This window comes from Gallus gallus, chromosome 3, assembly GCF_016699485.2.
Source record: "Gallus gallus isolate bGalGal1 chromosome 3, bGalGal1.mat.broiler.GRCg7b, whole genome shotgun sequence".
In the NCBI taxonomy this organism is placed as follows: domain Eukaryota; kingdom Metazoa; phylum Chordata; class Aves; order Galliformes; family Phasianidae; genus Gallus; species Gallus gallus.
This window is the reverse complement of record NC_052534.1, coordinates 30,433,587-30,443,914: the sequence shown is the minus strand read 5'-3', so window position 1 is coordinate 30,443,914 and position 10,328 is coordinate 30,433,587. Positions and strand designations below refer to the sequence as shown.

Sequence of the window (10,328 nt, the reverse complement as noted above, 5' to 3'; positions counted from 1 at the left end):
GGTGTGTGACTGAGTAGGGCTGAATCTGGCTCTCAAGCGTAAAAGTTGGTTTAATGCCCTCTCCACAGGTTATTAGCTTGCTGCAGGGTCAAGCTGGTATGTCGGGCTTGGGTAGCCTTGCTGAGAGCACTCATGTGAGCAGGAGTTTGAGTTTAACTCTGCAGGTGGCAAGAGCATGCTGAGGAGCTGAAACGAGATGTCAGGCAAGACAGCCCCATTCCTGACCCCCAAAATGGCTGTGGCTTTCTGCCTGCCCAAACGGATCTGAGTCTGCACCAATGGCGAGGGGGAGGGGAGGGGGGGGGTGGAGAGGCGGGGCACGGGGGCTGTGGTGATCCTATTCCTCGTGCCTCCAAAGGAGAGGGTGAGAACAGCAGGGGCTTCCCCTGCATCCCATTGTGATGCAGGCCGGCTCCCCAGCTTCAGCCTGGGCTGGATGCCACGCTAGTGAGGATGCTCTGAGTCACAGGGTGTCTGCACGCTGCGCAGCCCAGCCCCGCACGGCAAGCGATGCGCCTGCAAGCCCTTATCACAGCCTGCACGTAAAAGGCTCCTCCGGCTGCCTGTCCTCTGCGTCACGGGGGTCAGGTTCCGGTGATGGGATTTCCCTGTGCAGGGCACAGGAGATTGCATGCAGAGAAACTTTCCTGCAGCTGGAAATTGTCTCCAAGACATGCTAAGATGAGCCAGAATGAGTGATGGAGGTGCACTGAGTCCCTGCTGCTCTCACTGGAGGTCACCTTGATCTTCCCCATCTTCAACCTTGGCTGCTGATAGCACTGCTAACACAGCTATGGGCTTGGGAGCACCCAATGGGAACCACAGCGTTGGGCTGGTAGAGCACCCATTCTTCTAGGAATGTCCCTGAGCAGGTGAGGAGTTCCTGGGGTGTTTTGCTGTATTTTGCAGGGTCGGTCCCTGTAGAGAGCACATGGACAGATGTGCTGGGGGTGCTGCTCCCTGCATGCAGTGTCTTTTATCTGCAGCACCCAGCAATCGTGGCAGCTGCCTGGGCTGCAGGTAAGACATGGGAGAAACATGGAACTGTATGCATTTGGCCCTCTGGGTGAGCAGGGAGGCTAACCCCCCAGAACTGCCTCTCACTCACTGTGGGTGGGAGGGACAAGTACTTTGGCATGGGCCATGTGTGGATGCCAAACAAGCAACCAGCAGAAAAGCAAATATTTTGGCTACCCCAACACATCTGTTTAGAAGCAGCTCAACCCCATTTTTAAACAAAATGGGGAAGAAAAGACTTTAATTGAAGACATGTCCCTCAGAATGCAAGCTCTTGGCTGGGGCCCAGTGTTGGCAGCCCTGCTGGGAGATTGTGTGTCACACAGATGAGGCTATAGCCCAGGTTCTGATGTGAGCACTCTGTGCTGTTTTTGAGCTGGTCACATGTGCCCTGTGGAAGCAGAGAGAGGCTCTGCACAGATACAATGCTCTCATGCACTCTATACACTCCCAGCATCACTCCTCCCCATCACCCTGCCTGCCTTTTGGCAAAGCAGCATCCTTTTGCTTGGGATGTAGAGCTCTATCTCAGTGGTTGGTAGCTCCTGTCCTACTCTTTCTTCGTTTTCCAAGGGAAGGATTCAACCCCAGGGATCCTGAAATGGATCAGCTGTTTTCCCAGCAGCCCCTGGCTCTGTGTGTGGGACTGAGATTATCAGACTGGGAGCAGCTGATCCCAGTGCGTTGACAAGCCCATTAAGAATCAGTGACAGCTTAGACAGTGCTTTCTTGGTAGACTCTTTTGGCTGGCCTCAGACCTTGTCAAATCTCTCCTATACCCAGAGGCAAAGCTGCAGAAATAGCTTCAGGTGAGAAACTTGTGTGAGTAATAGAAACAGAAGGTTCCCTGAACTTCCCATCTGTTTCCCGGTGAGCTCTGCAGCCCTTCCTGAGCTCAGTGGCATTGCAGATGTTTAAGTTAAACTCAGGATAAGGGATGCCTAAGCTATGGTCATTTGTGTCTCCTTTGTCCCTTAGGGGAGGAACTGGGAGGCCAGCAACACCTCTCATGCTGCTGCACCGAGCAGGGTGCAGAGCCCCCAGGGATGGGCCCTGACTTCCCAGTGGGGTCCTCCTGGGGTGTCAGTAGAGCTGCCCTGGTGTTAGCCAGGGGAAAGTTCCCACAGATGCCCTACCCCTGCTGGAGCTGGCTGCGCTCTAGCAGGAAGTGAGGCGATGGTTAACTGCTGCGCCCCCGTTATTTTTGCATGGCCTCCTCTGCTGTACGCTGCCGGCGTCCAGGATGTAATAAGCGTTAATGCTGGCTTCCCAGGCAGAGATGATGGGGGCAGGGAGTGTCTCGGAGGAAACCTTCGGCTCATGTCAATCAGTGTAACTTTTTATTTTGCAGATCACGCTGCACAGAGCTTCCAAGTATGAACAAATCTAAATGAAGACAGCTGGCAGAGGCTCTCGTCATCTAACTCCTTCCAGATGTGTACTTGTATGCTGCAGTTCCTGACTGGTGACACCTCTGAGGGAATCCTTGGGGACACGGCGGTGATGGGGTAGGAGAGGGGCATGCCAGAAACTGGTGGTGGGCTGAGGCCTGGAGTCTCTGCTTAGGGGAGCCCTCACCATCCCTCTTGGGGTCAACAGGTCTCAGTGGGTTGTGCAGGGGCTGCCCCGCAGAGCACCTGGGCATCTCTCTTTGCATACAGCTACTTAATCCAGAGTAGCGTCCTGTGGAGATAGCTGCTTCATGGCCTAGATTCCAGACAACCACACTTAGGACGGTTGTGCTGGAGTGAATTAGTGATGTTTTCTGATAATGAGTTGAGGTTGAAGTGTTTATGCTGCTTCCAGCCTGGGAGCCTATTCAGGTCTCCCTGCATGGTGCCTCTGCACGGCAGGGATGTCTGAAATCAGTTTGGGTGGGAAGATTTGTAAATCCTGCTGCCCTCCCACTGAGGTATTTACTCCTCACGTCCCCAGTTTATGTTCCTGCATGGCTTGAGTTGTGCTGGAGCCATGCACAGTTTCCAGTGGGTTTATTTCTCACACTTCTGTGGGAAGGCTCTGTCAGCTTTGCAAGCTGGATTCTGGGCACTGCTTGGTGGCTAACCAAAGATGGGTCAGGAATCAGGGTGGCCAAGTTGGTGTGATCCTCCGGCCTCAGGTGAGAGATCACATCTTCCCAGAGCATTGCCTTCTTCATGATGTGTTTCTGAAAATGTAGTAGCCTGGGTCCGGGCTTGTTTCTTAGATGGAAGTGTTATTTTGGGTCTTCCTGTGGCCCCTCTTCTCCCCCCCTCCCTCTCCACACCTTTGTAATTAACCTCTGAACTCCAGTTAATCCCAGGATTAGTATGTCATAGGCTGTTGGATGAAGTTCTTGCCGCCTCTGGTGCTGCCTCAGCATCCCTAGCAAACTTTCAGGGGGGTCTGGAAAGCCCTCTGGGGTGAGGAAGCTCCTAGTGGATGTGGGTGGCCAGAGCTGGCAGATGGTGAGGGCTAATCTGGTCTCACCTGCATCTGATGGTGATCTCCCAAAGAGCCCGTGCCTGCCTGAGGGGAGAATCTTGCACTCGGTGGTGAGGGGTATGCTTCAGGCCCACCTTCAGGACAGAGAGAGCTGCATGGGGAAGGGGAAATCTGCTGGGTGAGCATTAGCTGGTAGTTTTTGGTGTAGCCTCTCCTCCAGGACCAGCAAGGTGAAGCTGATTACGTACATGGGGCACCTGAGCTGGCACGCTCTGCCTTCGCACTGGCTGTGCTCACAGTGAGATCTGTGAGGGTCTGATCATTCTGGGAACAATTCATGCTCATGAGCACCTCCAGAGGTTCATTTGGAGGATTTCACTGGAAGATGCCTTTGGCTCCCAAAGGTTGATCTGGTCCTGCCTCTGGCTTGCACAGGTGATTGGTGAGCATGCTGGGCTCAGTGTGAGGACAAGTGTGCATTAACCAGCTGCAGGACAGTGCTTTCTGTCTCCAGTGTCATCTTGTCAAGCAGGTCCCAGCCAAACCCAGTACACTGATGGTGGCCCAGCTTCAGCCATGCCTCTGCCCTGAGACATTCTGAGCCCCAGAAGCCCCAGCTGAATGTACTGCCCCTACACTGGGTCATACTGAACTTTCTTCTACATGGAGAGTTTTGTTCTAGAGGTGATGTGCTGTAAGTGTAACGGAAAACTGAGCATTGCACTTTGCTCCTGAGAGAGGCCCTCATGGGTTTTCGTCACACTCTGGCTCCTCAGCTGGAGAGTGGACTAGAGGGGTGTTGGAGGTGTCACCCTTCCCAGTGGTGGTGCTGAAGGGGCCATGGGGAAAGGAGAGCTCAGGAAATAGCATTACAAGGTGCATGTTCCTCGGGGTATGTCAGACCTGATTCCTGTGATATCAGGGGGAGCCCAGGCTGCACCCTGAGCCTCAGGTTGTGCTTTGTTTGTAAACAAAGTGGAAGAAAGTGTGGGTGGAAGACTGGGAGGGTCCCACTGCTGCCTTGCAGGGAGCGGGCACCGGGCAAGCCTCAGGCAGGCGCTGGGGAATCCCCAGCTGCAGGGAGGAAAACTGCTGGGAAGCGGCACTGGCAGCTTCTGTGAAATGCTTTCATTCATCGCTGGCCAGGCGGGAACCAGTGCTGGCAGAAGGCGGCGAGGGGATGTGTTTCATTCCCAGCAGTGCCGGTGGGGGCTGGTTTTGATCAGAAGTGATCTGGCGCTGGACCTCAGCAGAGCTGATGGCTGCGGCCTGTAGTGCTGTGCAGCCGGGGGAGGCCGGCGGGTGTTTGCATTTGAAGGGGCCTCGTGGTTGAACGGCTTCCAAGGCAGCTTCCTTGCCTCCTTTTTATCGCCGCTATTATTTTTTAATAAACTTCCCCCGTTAGCTTCTAACGGTGTTGTGGCTGAGGGGCCTGGGGATTCATTTCCTCTCACTGGCCGCTGGCTCAGCTCACTGGCCAACTCAGCGCTGCCACAAGGGCTTGGACCTGTGCACGGGGACTGAGGCACGTTGGCATGTTGTGGAGAGGAGCCTTGCACCATGGGTTAAATAAAATCAGGGGAACGGCGGGAGCACAACTCTCCTTGTGCATTGTGCAGGGCAGGGGGAGCATTTCATTCTCTCTTTGACTGCACTCTCCTCTAGATTTGCTAAGAGGCTTTCCTGCAGTCCTCAAGTATATCAACTATGTTGTTAGTAATGATAGTCAAAGCACCAGTATTAATATTAATGCTCGCTATTTGCTGCTGTTTGCGGAACTGAACATAAGGGAACCCAAGCCTTCATAAAGATGTGACATGGCAGATGCCACCAGCTTCTGCATTTTTTTTTCCCTTTTCCCCCCAGAAAGCTCTCCTTGCTCTGCTGCTAGCACTGAGGCTGCGGGGTGCAGTGCTGTGGGTCCTGCAGGGAGGTGAGCAGGTCTGGGGGAGCCCAGGCTGGGCTGCACTTGAGTCCTGGGCTGGCAAAATGCCACTGTGACAGAGGTGCTTGGCCTGGGGAGGCCACAGCTGAGAGTGATTCTGTCACTGCCAGAGGATACGGTGCATTCAAGGTTCATTCATTGGAAGCCCACACTGATAAACAGAGATGGCAGCAGTGCCAGGGAAGGTAGATGTGGAGGGCGTAAGCAGGAAAGGTGATGGGGTCCCACCAAGGGACCAGCACCAGCAGGCAGAGGGGATCCCAGCGCAGGGTAAGCAATGGACATAGAAATTGCATATGTTCTATCTCTGCTGGCTCTCAGTCCTCACTAACTGACTTCTCTAGAGCTGAAAGGCTTCTTGATATTCCTGCTTACTGGAGCTCTGTGAGGAGGAAGGTGCTAACAACTTCCTATGCACCTTATTCCATTCTTCCTCTGCCTTCCCCACAGGGACTCTTTGCTCTTGCTGCAGCACCTTGGATTCTTGTCCAGTGTTGTCCCTGGCTGGCTTTGAAGAGAAGCCTCGTGCTAGCACACATTGCTTTGCTTACCTTCCTGTGCTTGGGCAGTTCTCTCTCCAGTTGACATGCTGAAGATAACATATCTCCCCTCCACTTGCCTCGCTCCCCTTCCACCGTGTGTATTTCTCTCTCTATTCATCCCCATGACTGAAACTTGGCAGAGAATTCAGAGACAAGCTCAATGTTCAAAATGACTGCCCCAAGGACAGCCCAGAATTGGAGGATGTAAGGATGTGCTCTATGCTGATTTCCATCATTTCCATGTCAGCTGTGAATGAGCTTCTTTCTCTCCTTGCTACAGCCACAGGATACCCTGGGCTGGAATCTGCCCATTGGGGGTGCTTGGCATGAGAAGGGGCTTTGACTTTCCTCACTGCTCCATTTTTCCCTGTGTTGGTGCTACCTTCCTCATCAGAACCTCATGATAAGCTCTGAGCCTCAAAAGGAAGAAGAAAGAAGGTAGAAGAGGGAGTCTCTTGAAAAGACAGTGAACTCAAGCAAGGGAGTACTGTGACCTTGCCAATAGCTTGAGGTAGGAGAAAAAGGGTCAGTGTGGTCCTGGAATAAATGGTGTAGGGAAACTCAGAAAAGCTTTACTGTATCACATCTTTCAGTCTTTGATGAAGGGGGCACAGGCTGAAATGCCAAGGGGCCAAACTCCAGGCAGATAACAGGGATTGTTGTGCAACCCTGGAACCCAGCCGAACACTAAAGTGCAGGATGTATGTCACACCTTTAATAACCAACGAGCAGCATTTGCCAAATGCTCCATCAAGTGTCCCAGGTGGTGCTGTTTAGCCACATGGTGCCAAGATCCAAAGTGTCTGTATGTGGCCAAAGACAGCAGTGAGGAGCTGGACCCATGTGGTCAGGAGAAACCCTGTGCAGTCTGCTATGGGTTGGTGATCAGATCTGGCACAACCAGAGAATGGTTTGTGGTAGCTGCCTGGACCATGACTTCAGCTTCTATTGCTCCACCTTGGTGTGGCTCTGGTGGCATTTTTATAGCATGAAGCCATGGCATCTTGGTTGTACCACAGCTCTGGGCAAGACTGGGCTTTGATGTGCTGTAGTTTTGTTCCTGCAGCTCCCCAGAGAGACATCTTTTAGGCAACATCCCAGCTTCCCCATGGGGCAGTGCAGATTTGAAGCATCATTAAGTCTAGAGCAGATATGAGGGAAAGACACAATTGTTCCTAGCTGACGCTGCTGAATTTTGGGCTTGGTGGGACTGAGGTGATGTGAACAGTCTGCTCAGAGCGGGTCTTTGGGAATCTCTGTTCAGATAAGGCAGATCTGAGGAATGACAAGGACAGGTAGTCTTTGTTAGCCACCCTTCCCCTTTCTTTTCCAAATAGTGGACGGTGGCCAGACCATCTGAGGTTTGCTTGCTACTACTCAGAGTTGTAAAAGTGCCTCCTGGGTTCTGTTAGGAAATCTTTGGTGTCTCCCATGAGGGATCTTGGGCAGCCTCAGCTCCCTCATTGACTTCAGGCGTCCACCAGCATGCTTTAAGGGAAGCCAGACTGGAGAGTTAGCTGTGATGGCCCCTGGAAGCCACCATCTCTCAAGCGGAAAGGAGCTTTATGAGCATTACTGGAAGCTGCTGTGGCTGAGTTACCAGAAATAAACCACTTCAATTTGTGGCCAATTGCTCGCAGACCACTGCATTTCCTACTCTGGTAACTGGGCCACCTTCCTATCTCCTTTGCTTCTTAAGGAGATGTTCTATAAACATCACCCACTGCTCTTGGTGCTTAGAGTACATGGCAGTGGGGCAGGAAGACAAAGGTGGGTGCCTTGCTGAAGGTTCCTTTGTTTTTTTTCTTTTCTTTCTTTTTTTTTGGGGGGGGGGGGAAGTGCCTTTTCTGGGAACTTCTGTGTTTCCAAAGAACTAGCAAGAATAGCTCCTAATTCACAGGCAATTGCAGGGCTGGGGGCAGGAGGTAGCTGGAATGAGAGGGCTCTGCCCACAGCCCGGGAGCGGAGGATGTGTCCCTTCAGAGGTACAGATGCCTCAAACTGAGGCTTTGCATGCATGGGGGTGGCTGGATAAGTGGCCTTTGGGCAAATGCTTCCGTGCCATTCTCCTGCTTGTCTTTAACTTTAATTAAGCTGCACACTTGACTCACGAGCTGTGTTAACCTTCTTCCCACCAGGAAGCATGAGGCTGATGCCTACACAGACATCAGCAACTTTCTTTTCCCACCATCCTGGGAGGAAACCGATTTGCTTTCTGCATGCAGAGGAGGGAAGAACAGTGAGCAGCCTCTGAGGCTGACTAGGGACTTGTCAAAAGCATGCTCTCCCTGCTGCACTGTGAATGCAGTGGGGCCTGTGTACCAAACTGGCCAGCTTGGTGAAGATCCCAACCCCAAAAAGCAAATCCTGCTGCCAGGCAGCACCTGGTTTTCTTCCCCAGAGTCAGGAGGAAGGAATGTGTATGGCTCTGCATACTGAAACTGTCAGTGTGGTGATATTCAGCCCCTCTTGATGGTGATGGCTTTTCAGAGGTAGGGAACCATCACGGACCCTTCCCCAGGGATGCAGGTGGTCCTGGTTCAGACACCCCATGTGATGACTCTGGGTTGGGGCAGTACCTGGCTCTGGAGTGAGTTCAAGTGAGGCCAAAGGGTATTTCTATGTCAAACTTCTGTCTTATACCTGACGTAACGCCTGATAACTGAGCATGCCTGTGCCATACTCTATCACTTCATCCTGTGAAGCTGGAATGACAGTCCTCAGACAGGGGTCTGCCAGGCCACATCAATGGGACAGGGCCCATCCCTTCTCATGATCCCTCTTTCCCGAAGTCCGTAGAAGCTCTTGGGGAGAAGGTTATGGGCTCCACAAACCATTCTTATGGCCAACAGCCTGCTCTTTGCTGTCCCCCAGCCTCCTACCTGCACCATGGACAACAGTGCCTGTGCTGCATGGCTGGAAGGCTAGTTTTCCGCATCACTTGGCAGGTACAGGCCTTGCTGTGTGGTAGTCATGACCATAGGCATTGGGCTATGGGACAGGCTGACTCCTTGTCACAGAGCAGAAAAGTGGACAGGGTGTAGATCCAGAGGGCTATGTACAACAAGGAGAGAATTGCCCATCCTTGAACCAGCAGAAAGTGGCAGATATTTTTTCTTCATCCCAGAAGATCTCAGGACAAACCCCATTTTCTCACTCAACAGATAGAGGACAATGGAACTTGTTCAAGGGGTTCTACCCACTCATCCACACAAAAACACAACTTTCTTTCTGTTATTTCCACCCTACTGCTGATCTGTAAAGATCCCAAGAGTCCAAGAATGGAGAAAAACACTCAGGCTCAGCTTCTGGCTGGGTTGTGTGGTAAGTGTGTCAGCGCTTCGGGTGCAATCAGTTTTCCTTTGGTCAATGAGTTTCTTCCGTTGTTTGGGTGGGCCTTGCACAAGCCTTTGAGGGACAGCAAAGGCTTTTTTAGAAAGTGGAATATATGACTGTGAAACCACAAGAGTGATGGAGGGTCTCAGCCGTGGGTAGAGGAGCCAAAACAGCTCCTGGCTGTCAGGATATTAGTCACTATCACTATTGCTTTCCCGGTGAGCAGCTCCCTGCTACCCACCTTTTGTCAGCAGCCTAATGCTCCATGAATCATGTGGTGGGGTTTTGGGAAGACCACGCTTTCCTCTCTATCTGAACAATTCCTAGGGCCTGACGACTACTGCTGTGACATAAAAACTATGTTGGCAAAGTAACCACAACACACTCATTTTGGAAACAGAAGAATTCAAATGGACAGTTTCCTTTTATACTTAGGAGTAAAGCCACAGGTCCTGAAAAAGCTCCAGCTGGTATTAGGCTGAGCACATGTAAGAGTCTGGGAATATCTGAGATATGATATTAGGAAAAACTATCCAGCTAATGCTGGAGCAAGCAACATAAGGATGGAGTTCCTTCCTGTGGTGTTTTTGGAGAGGCTTAGACTTGCGTCTCCCATATAGAGCTGATGATGCCCGAGTAGATTGCCTTTCATATTTACCATGGTATTGGTGGGACCCTGCAGGCATACCTGCAAGGGCAACTCAGTGCCTTATCAGCTCCAGGAGTGGCTGCTCTGGCAGTGGCAAAGCAGCAAACCCTGCCACACCTGGGTGTGATAGAGGAGGAGACTGCACTGAGCTCACCTGCATGTGCTACCAGTTGTGGGGAGTTTATCCAGTGTTATAGAACCATTAAGGTTGGAAAAGATCTCTAAGATCATCTTTTCCAACCACCAGCCCACCGCCACCATGCCCACTGACCGTGTCTCTCAGTACCACATCCACACAGCTCTTGAACACCTCCAGGGACAGTGTCTGTGCCACCTCCCTATGCAGCCCGTGCCACTGCCTCACTGCTCTTTCTGAGAAGAAATTCTTCCTAATATCCAACCTGAGCATTCCCTG

At 52.1% G+C, this 10,328-nt stretch overlaps 1 long non-coding RNA gene across 1 annotated transcript; it reads left to right on the top strand.

Annotated features, from left to right (window-relative positions):
- The first annotated feature begins 366 nt into the window (after positions 1 to 366).
- Positions 367 to 2,526, top strand: LOC112532063. Its single transcript, XR_003074274.2, has 2 exons — positions 367 to 872; positions 2,369 to 2,526. It is a non-coding gene; the product is annotated as an uncharacterized LOC112532063 (long non-coding RNA).
- The last annotated feature ends 7,802 nt before the right edge of the window (positions 2,527 to 10,328 follow it).